Here is a 25252-nt window from a genome sequence, read left to right as displayed (position 1 = left end):
TGTGGCTAGACCTTGGGAACAACGGGCTGGGATTGTTGAAGATTGTTGAAGGCTGGCATATGAGTCAGCAGACCAGAGTATGAGTCAGGGAAAGGGTAGCCCACTCAAATGGTTGAATTAAAGGGAGTTTAATGAAAGTATCATTTCCAGTGGTGTAGGCAGCTTTAAGGCAAACAGAAAGGATAAGGATGTGTCCAACTACCAGCAACAGTGATAAGTCTTTACCACTCTTTAGCATGGAGGAACCAAGAGAGGAAGTGGAGGTGCCTAAGCTCAGAGATATGGCCACAAGACGGCAGGAAGGAAGTTTCTACCTGACAGGAGGGAACAGGGAGGGCTAGTGCTCCAATCGCTCTTACCTACTGCCCTTACCTTGTTAACTTCCCTTGGAAAATCCGACCTCTCCAGCTACCATTTTTTCAAATTATTCTAACTGAATGCTAGAACTATCTTGTGCCTTGCATAGTGAATTAAACTCTTCATATAATGTATTTCTCTGGAGACACATATAAAACTCAATTTTGAGGTTTTGAATGAAGCTTTAACCTCTCATTATTCAGCATCTTTGTTTAGAGTTGTATCATCGTTTCTTCTTATTTATATATTTGTTTATTTTGCTTTGCTTTCTGTAAGGTGCATCATTTTTGTTTTCTGTAGCCAACTGTAACATAAAGTTCAAAACATAGAAATAGAAAATCTCTTTTTCCATGGGTATTTAAGAAGCCTATGCATTTCAAAGCTTCATTTACCATTAAATTGATAATTATTTAGTTAGTGGAAGAACAAAAATCTATGGAATGCCGAACATAACCCAAGTGAAAAAAAATTCAGCATTCTCCACATCTGACAAGTTAACTTCTTTTCTATGGAAAATCGACACCTCTAATTAATACCTGATGAGCAAAAATCTGTATAGCCAAAGATTACTAAGTTTATATGCTGTCAAATGGTCAAAAGAATATGACATATGTCAATTAAAAGTGTCCTTTGGAATAGCTGAACACTTCAGGATTTTTAGTTGTTGTTATTGTAGGTGTTTTAATACATTTATATATACGACAGCATAGCTGTTAGACTGGATTCGATGTCAAGCAGGCCTGGCTTTGATTCATAGGTGTGCCATTCTCTAGCTCTGTGACCACGGGTAAATATTTAATTTCTTTGGGCCTCAGTTTACTCATTCTAATATGGAGATATATGAGATAATGGTATCTACCTCTTTGGGTTATTGTGAAAAGTGGATAAAATCTAGAAAGCAATTAGCATGGTGTCTGACACATAGTTACGTGCTCAATAAATGTAATTTGGCATTATCATTATTAACTCGTATTCAAGCAGCTTTTTCTGTATTGAAAAATAGTTGTATCACATTAGCCTGAGACATAATCAGTGGAGTGTCAGCCTCATCGAAGTGTCAGAAACTGATCCGATTGTCCTCGGTGTCACTCGAATCTGTTGACCACGAGCAGCCAGAGCGATGCTTCGGAAACACAATTTGGATCATGTCACTCCCTAGCTCACAACCCTCCAAAAGCTGCCAATCACATCCAGAGCAAAATGGAAAGGTTTTACTCTTGTGACAACCCTGTCCTGAGTACCTCTGCTCTTACTTTCTACCATTCCTCTCCCCTCTCATTTCATTCCCTACAAAATTATACTTATCCCAAGACCTTTGCACTTATCCTTCATCCCTGGAATTCCTCTTTGTCACTCGTTAAGGCTGGCACCCTCAGTCCATTTAGGTGCCTTATTTAAAGAAGACATTCTCAGCCACTCCAATTAAAGCAGTGACTACTAACTTAGAGTGGTTTTAAAATGTTTTCTATCTGTCTCCCATTCTAGTGGGCAGTCCGTATGAGGGCAAGTCTTTGGTGTGTTCACTGTTGTATTCCCAGTTTCTTGTGCTGAGTTTGCCATGTAACAAGTGCTCAGTAAGTATTGTTCATCAAGGGGCACCTGGGTGGCTCAGTCAGTTAAGCATCCGACTTCGGCTCCAGTCATGATCTCGTGATTCGTGGGCTCGAGCCCCACGTCAGGCTCTGCACTGATGTTGCAGTACCTGCTTGGGATTCTCTCTCTGCCCCTCCCCTGCTCAGGCTCTCTCTTTCTCTCAAAATAAATAAACTTAAAAAACAAAGTATTGTGAATCAAAAACTGAAGTGTTCAACTTAGAAAATAACTATGGCGGTACTTATCTGAAATTTATTCACTATTTTAGGCAATTACTTCGTGACTCAAAATGATCAGTATGTGTCACAGTTTTAACCAAAAGAGTATCTTTCTAACTTAATAAACACAATGTTTATTATAAGAGGTGCAAAAGCATTCTCATGGGGAGCTTTCATAGTAAAACTAACAAATCAACACAGAAAAAGTCTCTATGTCAGTATTCGATAATGGTACTTAGTAAAATCAGAGGAATAAAAGCTCACAGAATGACTAAAAATGGTAAGTCTTAAACAAAGCATGACTCTGTGTGAATGAAAGTGTTGGGTGTCCAAACTGTTCTCATTTGCTTCAAGATGGAACCATAGGTCAATCATTCTTTCTTAGGTAAATATGCTATCCTTGTTAGCTGGCTACAGACAGCCTTTTCCCCAAAACTGTTTCCACTCATTTGAGAAGTAATCTTCAGACCCATGTTATTTGTTAAAGAACAAGATGTTCCCATCTAGAATATAAGAACCAGCATCCTTATGGAAATTTCAAACCAAAAGACCGTATTTTCTCTGCTGTTTTTTTATGTGGCCATTTGACCAGTCAGTGCCTTCGCAGGTGGAGTCCAGGTTTGTGGTTTGTGCGGCACTGCCGTCCAATTTCATGTCAAACTTTGCTCAGCTCTACCCTCCTGCCACCTCTCCCAACATTTTCTAATTGGGGCTCTCCTTCTGCTTGACCAGCTGGTCACAGAGTCCCCGGTTCATTCACACTTGGCTCCATTCTCCATTCTGCATCTGCCTCGGTCTGCTTAAAACCTGCCAGGGATCTTTGACTACTTAACAGCAGAATGTCTGAGCTGGCTCCTATGACTCGGAGGCCTTCTGGGACACCTCCACATCCTGCTGCTCCCAGCCACTTACGTTTCAAAACCTCTTCCCTATACTAGCCTCCCCTTCTCCCCTTCAACTTTCTCCTGAGCATGAAAGGGTTATGAAAGGTGACTCAGTCATGTCGCAGCCTAGTATATTACAAAGTATATTACATAGTATATTACAAAGAACACTTGCATTCAGAGGCACCTGAATTTGAAATCCTTTTCCAACTGACTAGGTTTGTGGTCTTAGAGAACTTACCTCGCCCTCTCAGCCTCTGTTCCCTTACTAGACACAAATGGGAACCACTGTACCTACCTCAGTTACAGAAATACATCAGATGGCTCTAGAGCACGTGGCTCACAGCATGTGGTGGGAGCTGGTAGCCCCCTGTAACAATTATTATGGGCCAGGCCTGGCAGAGAGGATGTTAGTTCTCTTCCCACATCTTGGTGCAGACAGAATTTCATCAGAGAGCCTCTTATCCGGTGGCCTTATCTGCCAAGCAAGCCTCCCACCCTCTGGAACAGTTAAAACCCTTTCCAGGAGCTTCCAAGTCCAAATAACTTTAGTGTTTGTTTCCAACCACATGGACTCCTGCAGAGGCCAGTTGGTGGCCATGCTCTGGAAATGAGGCAGAGTTCAGATTTCTACTGCATTTTATGGGCACAAACAGCCCAAACTCCGTAAACACTTCCATTGCCATGTGGAGCAAAGCATCCTGAAGCCTTGAAATGACACATTCCGAAGTCTTAAAAATCCAAAGGGGAAGAAAGAAATAATTTTAAAAATCTGGGGTAATGGTGACAGCATGACTAAAACAATAGTCACTGGGCTAGCTGTCCTTGATAACTTATCTCTCCTGTGGGCGATGATACTAAACCCCCTGGGATTAACTTGAAGACACGTTGCTGTAGCAGGAGAAAAAAAGCAATCCTGATGCCAGCGTAAGTTCCTGAAGACTACCGTTTACAATAAGAACAGCCAGTCCCAGCCATATGTAATCTGAAAGCATCCATTTTGTATGAAGGAGTGTACACAAATTCAGATTAAGATGCTGTTACAAAAAGGGTAAGGGCTTCTTAATCGAACCTGTGGCACAGCAGGTAGATTTATTCTGACAGGGTAATGAATGATATGGCTTTGGTGGGAGTGCCAGTTAAAAGCAATTATCATCAGCTTGACGTGACAGCCTACTAAAATGCCTCCTAGGACTCACCCTTTTTTTCTAAGGCAGATATTTTTGTTTCTGGGCATGGTTCTGATTTGGGAGGTTCCGGGTTGTTTTTCTGTTTAGAAATGCAGATGTAGCCATTGTTTTAGAAAGCCTCCAAGTGGGTCACCCTGATTTATCCTTTTAGGATGGTTCCATTATGAAACGAGTCAGTTGCTTCCTGGAAAGGGACCAATGCAAAGAACAATCCTAAACCCTAATTCACTGCAAACATTTCCCTGAATGCATGGCACTCATTGCTATTTGTTTAAACAAGGACACTGCAGTTATAGCCCAGGAAAGGAAGTAGGAATCAGAATGTACAATGTCAAAGCATCTTTCAAAAGGAAACCTGATCATACATGATTTGTACTAATTGCATTTGAACTGCGTTACATTGCATCATGTACCTGTTGGTAAGATGGTATTCCTAAATTAAGTAATTGTTAAAGATTGTGTTTTGGGGCCTCATTTCTGGGTATAGTAGACTTCTTTTTCTCAGGAAGCCAGCTGACGACACTAGTAGCCATGCAATTCCTGTCCAGCTCTCTACATGGTTTGGCTGTGGACACTGTGAAATTCCATTCTTCTCCTTAGCCTTATCTGTTTAGTGGGTTGAACCCCACTAATCAGCCGTGTTCCCATACTGTCAACTTGGTTGATGCAGCTGGGCTAGGCAAGGGGATGTGCTGGAGTCAGAAGCAAGCTCCCATCATCCACCAGGGAATGTTTCTTAGAGAGGGAACTATCTTCTGTGAGACACACATTCCTCATCTAGAAAATTAAGCAAATATGAGACTATGAACCTCAGTTTCCCAGATTGTAAAATGGGACTGATGACACCCGTCTTGCAGAACTGCTATGAGGATTAAATGAGATAACTATGTGGGGCACCTGGGTGGCTCAGTCGGTTAAGCTTCTGACTTCAGCTCAGGTCACGATCTCACAGCTTGTGAGTTTGAGCCCAACGTCGGGCTGTGTATTGACAGCCTGGAGCCTGATTCCGATTCTGTGTCTCCCTCTCTCCGCCCCTCCCCCACTCATTCTCTCTCTCTCTCTCTCTCTCTCTCTCTCTCTCTCTCTCAAAATAAAATAAACATTACAATTTTTGTTTTTAAAAATGAGAAAGCTATGGGATGTTCTGGTGCATGGTATGGACCCAGTAAGTTATATTTTTTGTTATTAATGCCTCCAGTTGGTTTCCATTCAATTATTAGTGATTTATATTCATGTTTTTTTTCTTTCATGACCTTTTATCTAGAGTGTTCTTCAGAATTTACTCATGTACTACTGTAGAACTCTTCTATCTGTGCCTGCCTTGTACATATTTAAACTCTCTTGCTTACTTTGTATCCTTTCTTTCTGCAAGTTTCATAAACGGTTTATACCATTTCCCTAGCGTGGAAGAAATCACACCTGCGTTGCATTTTACTGCAATGACTTGAACTCACCCCCGTAAGTTGTTTGACTTTGTCATTTTAATTTGACTTCGTAGGTACCTTGAGACCTAAGGATGTTTTTCCCTTTCTCCCTCCCTCCCTTCCTAACTTTCTTCCTTTCTTCTTTCTTTTTTGGTATTAATTTTTTTTTAATTTAATACCTATGGCTCAAATACTATTGCACAGTGAGAAAATGATAGAATAATTTCTGGTAAATGAAAGTTGAAGTCAAATATCATAACTAAGGATGTCACTTTTGAACTCTTGTAATATTTGTAAAAGAGAAAGATTTTTCTGGAAATGATTTGAACTCTAAAAGCAGGTGAAGTGTCGTGTGAAAAATGTAGAAATTCTGTAATTGAGGAAAGCCACCCTTTTTTACTCCTTGAGGAGTTACCTAAAATTATACAGAGGAAGACTGCCATTTTGATAGAGCAGTTTGGGTTTGGAACTGTGCACTGCAGCAGGCCAAGAAAGAAAAGGCGGCCATGGACAATATATGTCACATCTGGTTTTCTTATGAAAAATGTACAGCTCACCATCAGCACTCTTATAAGTCAAATTATGTGTTTTGATTGCTTCTGGGTTTCTTTTATTCGTGTGTTGGCTCGTCCTTTGAATTTTTTTCTGTCTTCATTTCAGTTAATCAGTTTCTGATTTTTATCTTCCCAGAGAACTCGGCTTCTCAATATGGAAGACTTTTGTTTTCTTGAAAATGCAGGGAACTATCATGGTCCAAATTGCCAACTTCTATGCTTGGTTCTGTTTTCTCCGTAAGTGAAAATTCCCACAACCAACTGGCCATCTGATCAGTACTGAATTCCAAGAAACAAGGACCTCATTTCTCTGCATGTCTGTTTTGAAAGCCTCACAACTGTACAAGTATGCAATAAATATTTTAGGAGTTCTATATTGGTTGTGACCACTGATTTTAGAAGAATTAAAAAAGAACTCAGGTGTGGATTTCAGAATTGATCATTTTAATGTTTAAAATTCATATTTTTATGTAGTCATGTATGTTTCATATATATTCAATATTATAATCTTTTGAATAAAGAATGATTGCCGTATCCATAGTGCTACTCTAGGAAAAGGAGGAAAGAATAGCCTTTTTTTTTAAGAAATATACTAGCTTGTCTATGTAGGAAGAAAGGCAATATTCAAAAATAACCATTTTAATAATTAACTGAGGCAAACATTATCAATGGATGGTGAAACCATTGAGCACATTGTTGCTAGGAAACAATATTCACATGGTCTCGTAGTACCAGCCCCACAGATTACTTACTAAGTACAAAGAAAGAAAGAAAGAGAGAAAGAAAAGAAAGAAAGAAAAGGTTCTTCTATAATGGAAAGATCTGCTAGATATGGCTTCAACCAAGTAACCAAAGTTAGCATCATCAATAATGAGACAACTGACATGTGCTTCTTAAGATGATATAATGGGAAATGTACATTATTTACATAGTATCCATGGAAAATTCTTTAATCGAATCCTTAGGAAGCAATTGGACAGACTGTAAGTTGTTTTACCTACCACCTTGCCAAGATTCTTAAAAATGTTCAGTGTTATAAGTTGGAGACAAAAAGATACGGCAGTCAAATGTAGTTCATAATCCTTGAATGGATCCTCAATCAGAAAAATTTGGGATACTGGGGAAATTTGAATATGAAATATGTATATTAAATAATATTGTCTCTATTTAAATTTTTTTTGATCTGAGAGTATCCGGTTATGTAGAAGAATGCCCTTATTCTTAGGCAATACATGCTGAAGTGTTCTTGGGTGAAGTTCATGATGTTCATAAGTAGTTCAAATAGTTCAAAAAATGTGTGTGTAAATACCTAGATAGATAGATAAATAAATTGGCAAGATGTTAGTTGATAAATCTAGGTCAAGGATCTATATAGCTGTTCATGCTTTTCAAGTCTTCGACAATTAGAATCAGCCAGCTCTGCCTTTTTTTTTTTTTTTTTTTTTTTTTTTTTTTTTTTTGTCAGGGAAGATGGTACAAGAAAGCTATCTTTCTGGCAAGAAGAAAGAGCTTTTCTATATCTCACTGGCTATGTCTCTGGGGAGTGAACAACAACAGCTCGTACTCAGAAAATGACCTCTGGTCCACACACAAATGATCAGAGTGCCAGCGTTTCCTATTCATTTCTCTTCTCCAAAAGTGCTTGGAGAGGTCAGAGGAACAAAGGAATGGAGAAAATGGATCCTGAATCAGAAACTGAATTTTCTCCTACCAGTTCTGCAAAGACCAGAATATGGAGAGACTTGCCTTCCCCCGTAGCTTATAATATATGACACTCAATTTGGCTCCAGCTCTCCATCTCAGAATCTTCAGGCCTTTACAAACTGAAGGGCAGATTGAATTCGGTTTCAAGTTGTGTACAATACTTTTTGTTTGGGAATTGCACAGCACCAGCAAAGGATTAAATAAGGCCGTTGATAGCGTCTGTGCCTGTCCTATTAAGCATGCTGAGAAAACAAAGTCAGAGCAAATAACCTGGAGCAGGACTTTAAGGGCAAGCAGGAAGGCTACAGAATTGTTTCCAACGCTGTAATGTGAATTGGAGAACCAGGCAGCAGGTGCTTTGGCCCCGAGTACATATTTAACCAGGGATCTGAATACAAAGGATATTTTCAAAGACTTCATTAGAAAAAGCTAGTAAACAGCAAAGAATCCTCCTGCATCCCTCAGCTTCCTGGTTTAGCTCCAGCCCAAACTGAAGAGAAACCCATCTCGAGCTTTTGCTCTCAGAGAAGAAAAGAGAAAAAGCAATTAGGGGGATTAGTAGATAAGGTCAGACTTAGCAAGGCCAGTGCTGAAGTTATTATGTTTTTTAAAAAGGCCACTTGATTCAGTCTGCCATATCTAGATTTTTATTTAACCTATAGCTTTATTTAGAGTGTTAGAAAATCTCACAATTTTTGGTCATTTGCCTCTAATACTTCCCCAGGGGTAATTTCTTTAAGCAGCTCATTTTTGTCCTGATTTGAGATTTCAGGGAGATTCTTCTCCTTCTTCTTCTTCTCCTTCTTCTTCTTCTTCTTCTTCTCCTTTTTCTTCTTCTTCTTCCCCCACCCCCCCCACCCCCCAGGGTAGTCAGTAGTAAATATTAAACATACTGCAGAAAAAGTTATTACAAGCTCAGAAAATAATTTGCTTTAAGCTTTTTATGTTACAAAGAATAGTGCAAGTGACAAAATATTGGACATAATAAAAAAATCCAGATTTGGGGTTTTTTCATTGTTTTTTAAAATCTAGTCTAGCGCTTTTTTTCTGCCTTGTTTCTTTTAGTATTCATTTCTGAATTCAAGCAGTTTTTAATAAATATATAAGGATATTTAACTTCCCCACACAACATTTCTTATATTTGAATTGTCCTCTTAGGGCCCATATATTGATATTGGAATGGTGTTTTCCCATTTCCTTTCATGGGACTTGTTTCAAAAAAGTTAGGTTCAGATATTCTAGAAGAATCTAGGAACAATTTCATTCTTATTTATAAAATGGCTTCGGAGGGGCACATTAATATAAAACAGAGTGGTAGAGAACACATTTCACTTACTTCCCAACAGATGTCTGATCCTGTTTCTGAGCTGCTTCTATTGAAAAGGGTCATCTTTTCTTTGCACTTTTTCACTTGATATTTTAGCAATACGTTCAGCAGGGAGGGAACTTCCTGAACGAGACAGAGATGAATTGTTAAATACTGAAATATCCTTCTGTTAGAACACCTTGTCACTCAGGGAGTATGTTCTCAGGCTCTCTGGTCCCTTGATTGACTTTCATAACAGTTATTACATTGTTAGAAGGTTTTGTATCAATATTGACTGCTAGTTTACTTTGGTAAAAGTAAACTAAACTTCTTTGACATGAAGGCATCTCATGGGAAATGGTGGAATGAAGCTGTGAACAGAGGATTCATGTCATATGAAATCGGTATGGGACATTCCCAGATATTCTGAGCAGCTTTTTGATACGTGGAGAACAACTTTTGTACATGGCTAGATCGGTGCCAGGCAACATGTTTGAAGGCTCTAGGTAACACAGTAGAAACCGATGGCAGCTGCTTCCATAAAGCACAAGCCCAGTGCTCAATGACTATAATTTAATTAATCTTATGTGGCACCAACAAGAGAGCATCAGGGCTCCATCAGTTTAGGATTAGGTTCAAAAACTTACAAATTCAGTTTCTCTTTAATGGTCATTCAGGTTCTATCTGTTATTACAAAAAATACAATAAATATCTGATAAATGGTAAAGGTAATATTTAATGTTTAGTGAGTATTTGCTATGAGCTAGGAACATAGGAGATATTTTCATTTATTTACAAAAGTAGAGCAAAACACAACATATTGGAGGAAGGCAGACTTTATTCTGATTCTTAAATACTTTTTCATATTTCACTAATGTATGCATCCTCCTAATTAATCAAAATCTTCTCAGCTCAGAATTGCAGAGTGTCCACTAGGCCATTTTATTTAATTAGCTCACAGAGTTAGCTTTCTGTTCAATTCATAGGCATTTGACAGTATTACAGAATGCCCACTGGTATCATTGTCTTCTTTTGCATTCCAACAAACTGGGAAATATCTCAGTGCCAAGTGAATTAAAGTAAACCTTGGATTTTTTAATTATTTAAATATCTTCATGCTGCCAGGGAAAAATACAGTATAAACAACAGAAGACAGTAATATACCATCTCTCCTTTCTTTGCTGCGCTTTGGGAATATTACATTCTTAAAAGAAGACAGTTTCAAAAATTGCAAACCATTGGAGTATCATTAGAATGAGTTTGCACTAAATGTTATAATGTAGGCTATTTCAATGTGGCTACCCCAAAATAGGAAACAAAAAATAGGATGTTTATGATTGTTTAAATGCCAGAATGTTCAGGTTTTACTTAAATACAATTTTATTTACACCATTTTTTTTTGCTGTATTATAAATGGATAATTCAACTATCCCACAACACAAAGAAAGCCTTTTAGCTTTTTCTGCCCTCATCTTTGGGTTTAGGATTACTCCTTGAGTGCTCACTGCCTACACATGCTTTGTGTACATTATGCCGATGTTTCCTAAAGTGCATGTGCTCTTTGGAACGTTAGTTTTTGGAATGCTATTCGGTATTCAACAGAAAAATAGATCCCTTGTCAATTAAGTTCAAGAAATAGTACTCAAACACAATTTAAATGTTTTTATTTCGTATATCGTGTTTGGTTAGTATCTTGTTTACTATGGGACTTCTCTCAGTGGAAGTCCAGTTAAATTCCACTAATTTCAGAAGAAAGGTGTTTTGGATCTTTAATTGATTCTCAATTTGACCAAGAAGAAAGTTTCTTGCCTCAAAGGGCCGGAAAAAGATCATAACAAAATAGGAAGGGCTCCTTCAAAGTCAGTGGCATTTGACCTGGATCAGAGTTAACAATGAGATTATAGATATAAGTATCTGCATGTTTATTGCCTACAGCTGAACTGAGCAAAACATTTTTTCTTCTGATGAGACAACATGATAACAAAGAAAAAAATCTGCTTCATGGTTTATTGAGGGGCAAAGTGCATTTTATGAATCTCCACTTTCCAACCGTGCTTAATAACAATTTTAGAAATAACTTCTTAAATTATGATGGTTAGGGACAGCATGAAAAATATATGAATACATATAATTAAAATATTCCAACAATTGGGCAATTCACAAAATGTCCAATGGCAACTTTGTGATAGATGAATATCAAGAGAATATCTTTTTAAAATTTTAATTCCAGTAGAGTTAACATACAGTATTATATTAGTTTCAGAAGAGTGATTCAACAATTCTATACATTATTCAGTGCTCATCATGATAAATATACTCTTAATCCCCATCACCTATTTCACCTATCCTCCCATCCACCTCCCCTTTGGCAACTCTCAGTTTGTCCTGTATAGCTGAGAGTCTGTTTTTTTTGGTTTGTCTCTTTCTTTGCTCATTTCCTGTATTTCTTAAATTCCACATAGGAATGAAATCATATGGTATTTGTCTTTCTCTGACTGACTTATTTCACTTAGAATTATACTCTCTTTTTCTATCCATGTTGTTGCAAATGGCAAGATTTCATTCTTTTTTATAGCTAATATCTCCTTGTATATGTATACCATATCTTCTTTATCTGTTCATCTATTGATGGGTGTTTTGGCTGCTTTCATAATTTCACTATTATAAATAATGCTGCAATAAACATAGGTGTGCATATATCTTTTCAAATTAGTGTTTCCTTATTCTTTGGGTAAATAAAAAGTAGTGGAATTAGCAGACCATATGGTAATTCTATTTTTAATTTTTTGAGGAACCTCCATACTGATTTCCACACTGGCTGGACCAGTTTGCATTGCCACCAACAGTGTATGAAGGTTCCTTTTTTTTCAACGTCCTCACCAACACTTGTTATTTCTATTTTTTTCTTTTAGCCATTTTGACAGTTGTGAGGTGATATATCATTGTGGTTTTGATTTGTGTTTCCTTGATGATTAATGGTAGAGGGCATCTTTTCATGTGTCTGTTGGCCATCTGGATGTCTTCTTTGGAGAAATGTGTGTTCATGTCTTCTGCACCTTTTTTTCTTCAGCCCATTTTTATTTGGATTATTTGCTTTTTAGGTGCTGAGTTGTGTAAGTTCTTTATATGTTTTGGATATCCATTTATCAGATATGTCATTTCCAAATATCTTCTCCTATTCCATAGGTAGCTGTTTAGTTTTGTTGATTGTTTCCTTCACTGTGCAAAAGATTTTTATTTTGATGTAGTCCCAATAATTTATTTTATGCTTTTGTTTCCCTTGCCTCAGGATACACATTTAGAAAAAAGTTGCTATGACCAATGTCAGAGAAATTGCTGCCTTCAGGGGGTCAGTTCTCACATACAGGTCCTTAATCCATTTTGAGTTGTGTGTGTGTGTGTGTGTGTGTGTGTGTGTGTGTGTGTGTATGGTGTAAGAAAGTGGTCCAGTTTCATTCTTTCCCATGTAGGTGTCCAGTTTTCTTAACACCATTTGTTGAAGAGATTGTTTTTTCCCACTGGATATTCTTTCCTGTTTTGTTGAACATGAATTGACTATATAATCACGGGTTTATTTCTGGGCTCTCTGTTCTGTTGATCTGTGTGTCTGTTTTTGTGCTGGTACCATACTGTTTTGATTACTACAGCTTCATAGGGTATCTTGAAATCTGGGATTGTGATACTTACAGTCTTGTTCTTATTTTTTGAGATTGCTTTGACTATTTGGGGTCTTAATTTTAAGATTATTTGTTGCAATTCTGTGAAAAATGCTGTTGGTGTTTTGATAGGGGTTGCATTAAATGTATAGATGGCTTTAAGTAGTATGGGCATTTTCATGATATTTGTTCTTCCAATCCATGAGCATAGAATATCTTTTCATTTCTTTCATCAGTATTTTATAGTTTTCATGGTATAGGTCTTTCACCTCCTTGGTTATGTTTATTCCTAGGTACTTTGTTATTTTTGGTGCAATTGTAGACATGATGATTTTCTTAATTTCTTCTTCTGCTACCTCACTTTTAGTGAATAGCTATGCAATGGATTTCTGTATATTGATTTTGTACCCTGTGACCTTACTGAATTAATTTGGCAGTTATAGCTTTTTTTTTTTTTTTTCTGGTGGTGGTCTTTATGGTTTTATGTATATAGTATCATGTCATCTGCAAATAGTGAAAGTTTTGCTTCTTTGTCAATTTGGATGTCTTTCATTTCTTTTTGTTGTCTGAATGCTGTGGCTAGGACTTCCAGTACTGTGTTGAATAAAAGTGGTGAGAGTGGACATCCATATCTTTTTCCTGATCTTAAAGGAAAAACTCAGTTTTTTCCCATTGACTATGATGTTAATTATGGGGTTTTCATATATGGCTCAAGAGAGTATCTTTGAAGTTAAAATTTGACCCCTGTTTCCTCTCTGACAATAGTTATCCTTGTCAATAAATACTGGCATTCATCACTACCAAAATTTTGTTTCTGCTTATTAGACAAAATGGAGTGATTCCAATTAATGGTAATGGGATACAGCAGAACGTTTGAGACTTGTATGTATAGGAGAATTAAGAAACAAGTAGCACTTTTAAAATGTATTGTAGAAAATGGCAGTAATCTACCCAAGAACTGGCCACATGGCTGCGTACACTCTCAGTATCCCTCCCCTGATCAATTGTTATGTTGGCTGTCATTGACTTTGGCTTTTTTAAATCAAGGACAGTGGAAGTTAAGACTAACACATGAACTTTAATATTGGGTTAAAATGCAAACATTTTGTTTATGAAAAGAGAAAGTATTTATCCATAATCAAAGACCAAAATTAGTATCAGTCCTGAAAGACTTAGCCATCCAATAGGTTTGGTTTTGATGAAAGTGATTTGAACTAATGCCTGAAAGAGTAAAATCAGGTTGTAGCATCAGACCTGGGTACTAAGCAGTACTAAAACATGAAAATAAAAGATTATTGGGATGACAAGGTAAGAAGAAGGGAAAATGGAAATTTTGTAGGTGGAAGAGCCAGCTGCCTTGAGTAACTATGCAGTAAGTCTTTTCCTGTGATGTAACAAACTCTTAATCTCTTCATGACATCAAATAGCCAATTCTCCTTCCATCTCTTACCCGTCTATTCTTCATTACATAAAGGGAGAATCTCAGCTCTTATGATTTTATATCAAACCACAAAACACCTTTTTTTTTTCCCTAAGCCATCTTTAAACTTTATTGCCAGAGATAAAGTTGACCTTCTAAGTTGCTTGGTTGTATTATTTTTCTATAAATTGTCAAAAAATATGCATCCAGATTAGAACACATTAGCCTAAAAGTGAGTAGGTTTTCATATGCCACATAACATTATGCTATTGTTACATTTTTCCAATTACATGGCCAGCTAGGTATATATCATATAATATGTATCATATACATTATATGTAAATAATTTAAAAAAAATTTTTAACGTTTATTTATTTTTGAGAGACAGAGAGAGACAGAGTGCAAGTGGGGGAGGGGCAGAGAGAGAGGGAGACAGAATCTGGAGCAGGCTCCAGACTCTGAGCTGTCAGCACAGAGCCCGAGGTGGGGCTCGAACCCATAGACTGCGAGATCATGACCTGAGCTGAAGTTGGCCGCTCAACTGACTGAGCCACCCAGGCGCTCCTGTAAATAATTTTTTAAATGAAAGGACCAAACATCAGAGATCAGTGTCACTCTTAAAACAACAATATTGCTGTTTCTCTGAGAAGCACTGAGAGATAAAACCATTCCATGTGATTTAACACATGAAGCTTATTCTTATTTGAATTATGTTTATAAGATGAAGCTTCAAACCCTGTTAAGATATTAATACTGTTCATGAGAAATGAAGCAGGACAAGAGCTTAGATCACAATAGTGTAAAACATATTTAGCAAAACTAAGACATATTTTCCAAAGCAAAAATCCTTGACAGAACCCCAATGTATGAAAACATTTTTTTCTACTTGTAAGTTTAAATTTATAACTATTATGTATCACAGTCACTTAAAATAAACATGTACTAACAAATAAAAATTCTGAAAATTAGTGTCACAGATAGCCAGGTAAACACTATCATAATTCAATATATTGCTACACTTCATTTCTACTGAATTGAGCAAATCCTACGTCACATACATAAGTAGTTACAGTGGCTTCATTGGATAGCACAATAAACATTCTTCTGAGGTTTTCGCAAAGATAAATTTATCTGGCTGCACAAATCAATGTGACAGTAGATATCATCAGCATATGAAATATGTGTGTCATTTTATTACATGTCTTAACACAGTTAAAATACTCTTAATGAAGTTCAAGGTAACATTTTTGGAACACCCTAAAGGATCTCTTCCAAGTCCATAATAGGGTACACTTGGAATGTCTGGTATGGAGGCTCCCAAGAAGGGTTATTCAGAACTGTTTTATTGAGGATAGGAGGCAAGAACAAAGTGGTATTATGGTCACTTATTATAGAGCTTGTTTAAGTAGCTGTCATCAACATTACCAAATCTCTGGTCTATAACGCAAATACAACCAAACCATTTCAATTCAAATCTACAGCTGAAGCATACTGAAAAGAGTTAACTCTTAAAATTATGATTATCCTAGTGGTTTAGAATGCCAGTTGTTCATGGCCAAGTGAAGATAGTCGATCCAGCTCATAGAAGTGCTAAGCTAGAGGGCTGAAGAGGAGAGAAGAGAAGGGAGCACAATCGAAAAGAGAGATGAGATCACAGATGCAATAATACAAGGAGAGAAGGATGGAGTCATCAAGCTAAATCCTACTCATCCTATCAGGATTCAGTTTAGATATGACTACCTCTAAGAAGTCTATGTCAATCCCCTAAAGCTGGATTAGGTTCTCTCGGCCTTGTAGGAATGAACAGAGATCAGCTGTAGGGTATTCTTTATGTTTGTTTGTTTTTCAAATATTTTCTTTCCTGAGTGCAAGTATGCACCTATGCTGAGGGATTCTGCTTCTTGTCATACACTTACACTTGCCTATACCTAACTCTGAACTATATGAGGACAGAAATCATACCTACCATATGCATGAAGACCTAACTCATGCTTACCACATTGTTGGTCCCTACCAAACATTTGTGGAATGAATGAACAGTTGAAACCATGATAGTTATTTATTACTACATGGAAGGACAGAGAATGAATGAGAAAGACAGGGTAGACTACTTTGGATAGGAAAAGAATGAAAATAAAATGTCCGAATATATATTAGCAAAGTGCATTTTTCTTTGCACGTTAATTTTTGGTTTTGTCCCATCTGAAGACAGATGTCATGACCAGCTTCAATTTCCTCAGCCTAGCAAGGGGTGAGGATCCGATCACTTTTAGGGTGATTCGTCATCAGATATAGCTCTCAGTGGAGGAAGTGGTGATGTTGATGATTAAGCAGAAGGCATTTCCCCCTAGGAGAGATGTTAGAAGGAGGGCCTTGCAGTCCTGGAAGTGCTGTTTTTCATTGAGATGCAAAGTTGAGATCTTAATCTCTTGGAACATTGTGGTTCCCTGGACTGCTCAGTAAGAGACAGCCAATAAAAATAATAATGTATAGTATCTTGTATGTGTATAGCTGTTTTCAGCTCTTAGAGCACTGGCATATTCATCACCTTATAAGATCTTCACATTGGGTTTGTCAAGGGGATTTGACAATGAGGAAATGAAAGCTCAGAGATAAAAATCCAAGCTCATGTGGCTAAAAAGTAGCAAATTTGGGATGAGAACATGAGGCTTTTCATCCAGGTTCTGTGTGACTAAAGTTTTATAAATTCATTGCTGAAATAATTGCTTGTGGGCAAAATCTCCCAATATACCTTCCTAGGTTTTGGTATAAGACAAGAATATAGAAGCCTTTATGCCTTTTTATTTGGCTAATTGTGGACAGGAAACCCAGCCAAAAACAAAAAAACAAAAACAAACAACAAAGAAAAAAAAGAAAGAGAAAGAGAAAAAACAATCTTTTAGTTGAACCTGCTATATGCTCTTGAATTTGCATCAGGAAAAATATACCACTCATTGTCTTAGTTAAGCTAGTGTGGTTCTGAATGGGCAATTGCAGAGTTACACTGTAAAGAAAGTTCCAGGGTTGCATTTTTCTTAATATAATTTATTGTCAAGGTGGCTAACATACAGTATATATACAGTGTGCTCTTGGTTTTGGGGTAGATTCCGTGATTCATCGCTTACATACAACACCCAGTGCTCATTCCAACAAGTGCCCTCCTCAATGCCAGGGTTGCATTTTAATGAGTGATGAAGTGTGTGTATTGTGTGAAGCACCTTTATTCCAAAGCACTTACTAAGTGCTTTCTCATTCACCCATTCATTCCCTTCCCTTAAGAAAAAAGAAAACATTCTCCTTCAAATCCATTTGTATAATGATAGATATGGATTTCCTGAACTCTCATCAGATGTTTTAAGGTTCTTTTTAAAGCTTAGAACTATGGAGACACATCTGTCCACAATCAACTCTTATAATCCAAAAATCTTTCTAAATGACCTGAAACAGAAGTTGTGTGTGTGTTTCCAAGTCCCAGATCCCTTTTCTGTTATGTCTGAATCTACCTCTAGCCCTCCATTTTACTTCTCAGGGTATGCTGAAAAACTGACATTTCTTTATCTGGGCACAGAGAGAATCAGAAAATATTTTCCCCTTGTGTTCCCGATAGGAAGAAGGCAGGATTAGATGGGTTATGTTCTGCACCCAAGGATGTGGACAGGGATGAGCCACAGAAAGCCTGGGTGGTGGCAGCTATATGTGGCAGCTAGAAATAGAACAGGGATTTGTCAGAGAAAGGTCATCTTCCCAACAGGCAAAACATTTCCAACTCCTCCTGCAGGTGGAAGGAACGATGAGGACTTCTAGTCAATGGTTCCTCATCGGTGAGCTGTGCATCGTAAAAAGGAAAGCTTTCAACTCGTATCATAGTTAGACTGTGATTGAAGTTTGTAGATATTGCATATTTTATGTGCTTTTAAACCCCCAAATGGAGGGAGACACTTTTGAAATGTTGCATAGTTTTTTCTACCTTTTTTTTTACCCCTAAATACATGGATATACTTTTCTAAAAATGTTTATTTACTCGTGTATGTATGTATGTATTTATTTTTAATTTTTTTTTAATATTTATTTTTGAGAGAGAGAGAGAGAGAGAGAGAGAGATTGTGAGCAGGGGGTGGGTAGAGAGAGAGGGAGACACAGAATACGAAGCAGGCTCCAAACCCTGAACTGTCAGCACAGAGCCCAATGCAGGGCTCGAACTCACAAGCTGTGAGATCATGACATGAGTTGAAGTCAGACGCCCAACCGACTGAGCCACCCAGGCACCCCTAATGTTTATTTATTGAGAAAGAGAAGGAGAATCCCAAGCAGGCTCTGAACTGTCAGCACAGAACCCAGTGCGGGGCTTGATCTCATGAACCATGAGATCATGACCTGAGCCAAAATCAAGAGTCAGAGGCTTAACCAATTGAGCCACCCAGGCACCCCACGCATGGATATGCTTTTTGAAAAATAAATTTATCTGATAAATACTGGACCCAAATTAGGTTTTAGTGGTTATGAAATCTCTCAGTCAATGGTTGTAAAGAGTATTAATATCCTCATGTAGAAAACTGATAACTTTTTAGATATTATTCCTTCACTGGAAGGTTGCAAACCACTGACATGGAGAAACCCAAGGTCCACCAGCTCAGCTGGCAAGGGCGTGGCACAAGCCCAAATCTCCTGATGCACAGCGTTAGGGTCTCTGCACACCACCAGTGAGACTGAGCCACTAAAATGTGGGATCTAGTCTAGTTTGTACTTAGTTACATTTTAAAAGTGTATATATAGGGGCGCCTGGCTAGCTTAGTCAGTTAAGCATCCAATTCTTTTTCTCAGGTCATGACCTCATGGTTCGTGAGTTCTAGTCCCTCATGGGATTCTGTCTCCCTCTCTCTCTCTGCTCTTCCCCCACTTGCTCTCTCTCAAAATAAATAATAAGTAAGCTTAAATATGTATATATATATATATATATACACCTAGTTTGTATTTAAATTATTTGTTTTTAAAAAACTAAGGCAAAAATTAGTTACATTCTCAAAAAGTAGATTCCTTCCACAGTGATGTAGGCACTGTTTTTCACACTGTGCTGGGGGCAAGTGAAGAGGTGTAAATGAGTATGATAAAGTGAAGAAAACAGAAACATCTCTTTCACCCTTTCTCGTGCAATTGATTGTACATTAATGATTGCTTGTAGGTTGGTACCAGAATCCCCGTCTTTATATGGTTTGGGGATAGACCACCTTTTGGTGAAAGGGGAGGTTGTGTGAGATTTGGAAGGTGGAAGTAAGGCGGAGCCGTTACCCTTGGAAGGTTATGCCCTGAGCCCTGGTGATGGGCAGATGCAGGGGCAGCGGGCCAGGTCCGCCCTGTCCCTGCCCCACTCAGTTCTCTGTCCAGCTCATCTTCCTGACTGATGATTCTGCTGACAAATAGTGGCCTCAGCTGACAGCATCAGGTAATTGGATTCAGATCCCAGAAGACAGTAGTAGTTGCAGAGCAGGAACTGCTTCCCAGAAGCTGCAGTTTCCATACACATCTTTATGATTCTCTTCATGCTGGTCCCGCGTAGGCAGCCAGATGTATTTGGCTTCTTGGATTTCCCTGCAAGGTCCAGTGTTTCAGGTAGAGTAGTTAATGACTTTTTCTCTGGTTCTCTAACACCTCCCTTCCGGGTCTTTATAGAGGATTTGTCTTCCTGACTGAATTCTGGCTGATAGAGAGTCTAAAACTGAAACAGAAAAATAAATGTAAACTAGACAAGATTGACAGTCCACAAAACTGACCCACTGTGAGAGATGATTTGTGAATGTGTTGCCCAGTAGGAGCAAGTTAGTTCACCGTCTAGTTTCTATAACCAATTTATTTCTTCAACTAATAACAAAAATATCTATTTCATGAATATTTATTATAACTCAGGCACTGTATACCTATTCTTTCTAATTAGTTTAATAACCCTTCAGTGAAGACATCAACAATTTACAGATAATAGAAACTGAAGCTACAAGTGATTAAGGAATTTGCTTAAGATGAAAACGGCCAGAAAGTTCTGGAGTCAGATCTGCCCCATCCCATTCTGCCTTAACATCCTAGTGATGATTCACATGGTACTATCAGCTCTGAGGGGGCAAGCTAGGCATAGTGGAATGAAAACCTGAGTTCTTCTGATTATTAGAAGCCACTGATTGTATTTCACCTTGAGCTTCTCTATTTAAAGCCTTCCAGCTATCTGTAGTATTATGTTCTTATTGCTTAAGGTTTAGTATTTTGAGTTAGGGTTTCTTATACTTGCAACCAAAGGCATCTGAACCACTACTTTGTAGGAAAAAAAATCTGAATCTGGAAAAGATTGTGATTCACAAAGATTCTCAACAGAGATAATTAATTGGCTTCTTTCTTTCCTTGAATTACAAATTCCTATCCCCACCCAATTCCCTTCGATTTATTGGTCACCAAGCAAGTTTTTTCCTCCAGAATTTATTTTCTCAGATACTTTGACAGTGGGAGGCAATTGTCCTTTTTACCTGTTTTATATAATCATTTATAGGAAAAAGCCAAGATACTGCAATAAACCATGATTCACAAATCCATAGTGACTTGAAATAACTATTTTTTTTTCTTTCTTATAAAACATTCAGACATGTGTTGTATATCTATGTGCGGAGGGGGGAGGGATAGAAAAGAATGTAGAGAAAAATCCTTCTACAAACTTAACATCCATCAAAGGAAATAGGAAATTGCTACATTGTACTTCTGGGCTATCACTGAATTTAAAAAATGAAACTAACTTAGCTGTTTCTTTTCAATTTCCAAAAATAATGGAGTGGAGGGGAACAAAAGAAATGAGTTTAGATTCCAGTCAAAACAGCCACAAATCAGTAACAGATTAACAGCATGTCCATTGCTAAGGGCAACATACAGCCCTAGATGATGTAGGGAAGATAGACACATCCTGATTCTTAATCACATCCTAAATTCAGTCTCCAAAGATAAAAATCGTTAATGATATCCATTCACTCCCATCTCCATCTGAAAGGGTAATTTTCAATGCCAAGGGTCCATTTAAAAGACAAAAGAGATTAGGGTGATTTGCTCTTTGTTTTTAATTTAGTTTTTTTTCCTAAATGCCTTTGGGCCTGTTTGACTACACCTGTAAACTCATTTATAATATTTAAACATTATCAAAACACTGAAGAACTAGCTGCCAGTTTCAGAAATGGAGGGGAAAAAAAGAAAGAAAAACACATTTCTGCGGATCACATCAGACTGTCTTTTTAAAAAGATTCTTTTAGATAAACTTTGCAGGAATGAAATTTTAAACTAGCAAAGCTGCAGAGTCAAAGGGTTTTTCAAGTGAGATTACTAACCTAATAAGCTATATTCAGTGACCCACTCAGGCATGAAGAAAAGTGATGATACAGATGCTTATGTGTGATTACATGCAATATTTGCATGCATCCATAGCTTGTATTGTATATGATCTAAATGCAAAAGGTGCAAACAGGGCTATTGTCACCATTCTCAATGACTCACATGTTCTCAGGGATCTTTATTGACCTTTCTGTGTAAGCACAACATATATGAGAAATGACTGGTATTAAAAAAAAACATCAGAAGAACGAAAAAGGGAACACTTCCTAAAAATGTCTCCAGGAAATACCTTTCAACAGAAATCTGCACTGAGATACTGGTTGAACATGAATATTATACATCCAGTCTGGGCCTAGACAGAAAGTGAATAGAATGCAAGCTGGCATCTGGAGCCCTTCCTGCTCCCCCAGTTACTGCCTTTCTTCCTCTCCTGGAAGTCCTCCTCTCTGCTGCCAGGCTGCCAGGTCTGTAGCTGTCTTTGCTCACTTTCTTCCCCAGCACTCATGAGGATTCCCTGATAGGGATCTGAAGAAGATATTCCTCCCAGGGCTAAATAAATTTACACCATACTAAGAGGCCCCGAGAGATTACATCAGATCCACAACTCGAGAAGGGGTTGCCCAACATGCATGTGGTTTGAGGAATTATCATGAGTAATTGAGGAGATATTTTTAGTAATGAGTTTAAAGAATGTGTGCTTCACTTACGGCTCATTACACAGAACCGTGCAATAACAGGATTGACTGAAATAAAAATTCAACATCAGTGGCCATACCAATATTTTTATTGATTTTTTATTTTTATTAAAAAAAAAAAACTTTTTAACGATAATTTATCTTAGAGAGAGACAGAGACAGAGACAGAGCGTGAGAGAGGTAGGGGCAGAGAGAGAGGGAGACACAGAATCCGAAGCTGGCTCCAGGCTCTGAGCTGTCAGCAAAGAGCCCTACGTGGGGCTTGAACTCACAAGCTGTGAGATCATGACCTGAGCTGAAGTTGGACGCTCATTCGACTGAGCCACCCAGGCGCCTCGGCCATACCAATATTTTTAAATGTACAAAATCCACAGGGTGGGTATTTTTGTCTGTTTTATATTCTGGTGTATCCCACGTGTCTAGAACAGTTCTTGGGATGCAGCAGGCCCTTCATAAATATTTGATAAATGACTTGAATAGATGAATGTATGTTTATTGTATTTTATTTTATTTTATTTTATTTTATTTTATTTTATTTTATTTTATTTTATTTTATTTTATTTTATTTTTTGTTCAAGAAACCTTAGTCCAAGGAAAGGAATCTTTAAAACATCAAACCATTCTCTTTTTTCAGGATTTATGAGGTGATGTGGGTTAGTTGGTGATGTCTCAGGGGACAACGGTGTCGAAATAGGCAGTAACAGCAGGACTTCATTCTGGGATAAGTCAGTGACTAGGACCAATGGCCCACTATCTCCTACACCCTCCCAGCATTTTATCTTTTGCCCTGTACCCAAGACCCACGTCTCTCCCCACATTATCCCTAACAACGTTAATGTTTTGGTAGTGCTTGGATAACATATTCCAGGTAATTTAGATGGGTTGAACCATATTATAAAGTCATAATCCATTAATTAATCTAAACATTTAGACAAGCTATTAACAAAGTACAAATTCTAGACTTGCTGTGAATGTCACAGATAAGAGGCTAGATAGTAAATTTTCACGTGACACTGTATGATACAGTTAACATCAAATGATGGACATACAGTTAAAACAATGAGTCCCTCAGTACATTCATCACTGAAGAAACCACCGACAAGTATAAACTGTAATGAGCATTCATCTTTAGAGCCATGAATGCAAATATTTTATTTTTCAGGAGGGGGAGAAAGGAAAGGAAAGAGAAGAATGATAAGATAAAGATATGCTTATAAGATTGTGTTTTTAAGATCACCCTCCAGAAAATTCTACTTATATTATGAGTTTTATGTTTGTCCTGCATTTTATATATCAGGAGCATCCATTCACTATTTCTAGGCAAGGGCCTTCATCTTTCAGACTCCTGGCATCTGCAGTTCTTGACCTAGAATGTATGTGTGCATTTCCCGAGTTACTCATTTATTTGCTCTGGTGTATTATCCTAAACCTTATCTAATAAGCCTGCTAAATATGTAGTCAAGAATACTGTGGTTCCCTAAGAAATGATAAAATGAATTCAGCCATACTGGATCTGGCAGCCAGTCAAAATCAGTGACCCTCAAATACAAATCAGTCTCTGTAAGACAGAGGAAGGCAGTTGTTAAGAAGGACAGAAAGACTCCTCAAGGACACTGCTGGGGCTGGAGAGGAATTGGCAGTCAATGGCAAATCAAACTAATATTTTAAAATGACCACAGCCCCCTATGCACACTAGTTAATCGCCCTCACGAACTCTCCTCCCTATTAATAGACTAATAAATGTGAAAGAGACAAAGAGCAACCTGAAGGGATTGTTTCTATCCAGAGGATAGATGTGCTTTATGATGAGGGCCCAATGGAACATATGCCAGAACTTTAGCCCGTTTGCATGCATTGGTCACTGGGTATATGGATAAGTCACTATCTGTATAAAAGGGATTAGGAATCCATAGGGTAAATTTGGGAAGGAAAAGCAGAAGCTGTTGGCAGAAAGAGCAATAGTTATATTTTTTGAAAAAAAAATCAATAATGAGAAGCCACTTATTCAATCATCAAATATTTACTTGTTCAATAAATATTTGAGCTCCCAGTATAGACCAGGCACAGGGACTGTTGCTCAAGAAAATAGGGACCAGTGCCTGTCCTTAAGGAATATACAGTCTAGGATAGATTCCTGGTGAAAAGGCATTTGGGTGTTTTGTTTATGAAGATTTGAGAGTAAACATATTTACATATTTAATGTAGAGAGTCAAGTTGCCCTAAATGAAGGAAATGGGATGTTTTAAGGATCTTAACTATGGCTTTGAGACTGATTGCTACTAATTACAGCTATGAGGCTTGGGTGTACCATGGAGCAGCTTCTATTTGAATATTTAGTCCTTTTTAAAAGCTGTTTTATTTTACAAGATGCATTTCATAAACTTAAAATCTACCTCTACTTATTTGGGACAGCCTATTCCAGACTCGTGGGACTATGTTATCCTGGCATATGATTTCATGCAAGTTGTAGGTCCTTTGCTAATATCTCCTGTGTAGACAAACCTAAAAAGGCACCCACCCTCTTGCTTTAGGGCAGCAATCTACATTACAAAACAGGCACTCTACAGCCAGCCTCAAGAATTTGTATTTGTATCCCTACACCAAAGTCTGGTGCTGCCCCTAAAGGATCATGAGAAGTTTTTAATGTATACGGTGCACTTGAATGTTCACAGAAGTGATCCCGCCAAAAATACCCTGTGCCCCAGAATTGCCTTCTTTCACCCCTAAGAGCCACTGTAAACAAATTTATTCTGTTAATTTTAGAGCAGCCCTATTGTCCTCCCACCCAGTCATAATGGTTCAAAAATGTTGAAGTTCATTCCCAAAGGATTGTAATTCACGGTGGAGACAAATTAAAATATCAGAATAGAATTTTAATTTTTTTCTTTTCACCCGATA

The sequence above is a fragment of the Herpailurus yagouaroundi genome, unplaced genomic scaffold, assembly GCF_014898765.1.
Source record: "Herpailurus yagouaroundi ecotype Mexico unplaced genomic scaffold, PumYag 186, whole genome shotgun sequence".
Lineage (NCBI taxonomy): Eukaryota > Metazoa > Chordata > Mammalia > Carnivora > Felidae > Herpailurus > Herpailurus yagouaroundi.
The sequence above is the reverse complement of the archived record's forward strand: the minus strand, read 5'-3'. Positions refer to the sequence as shown.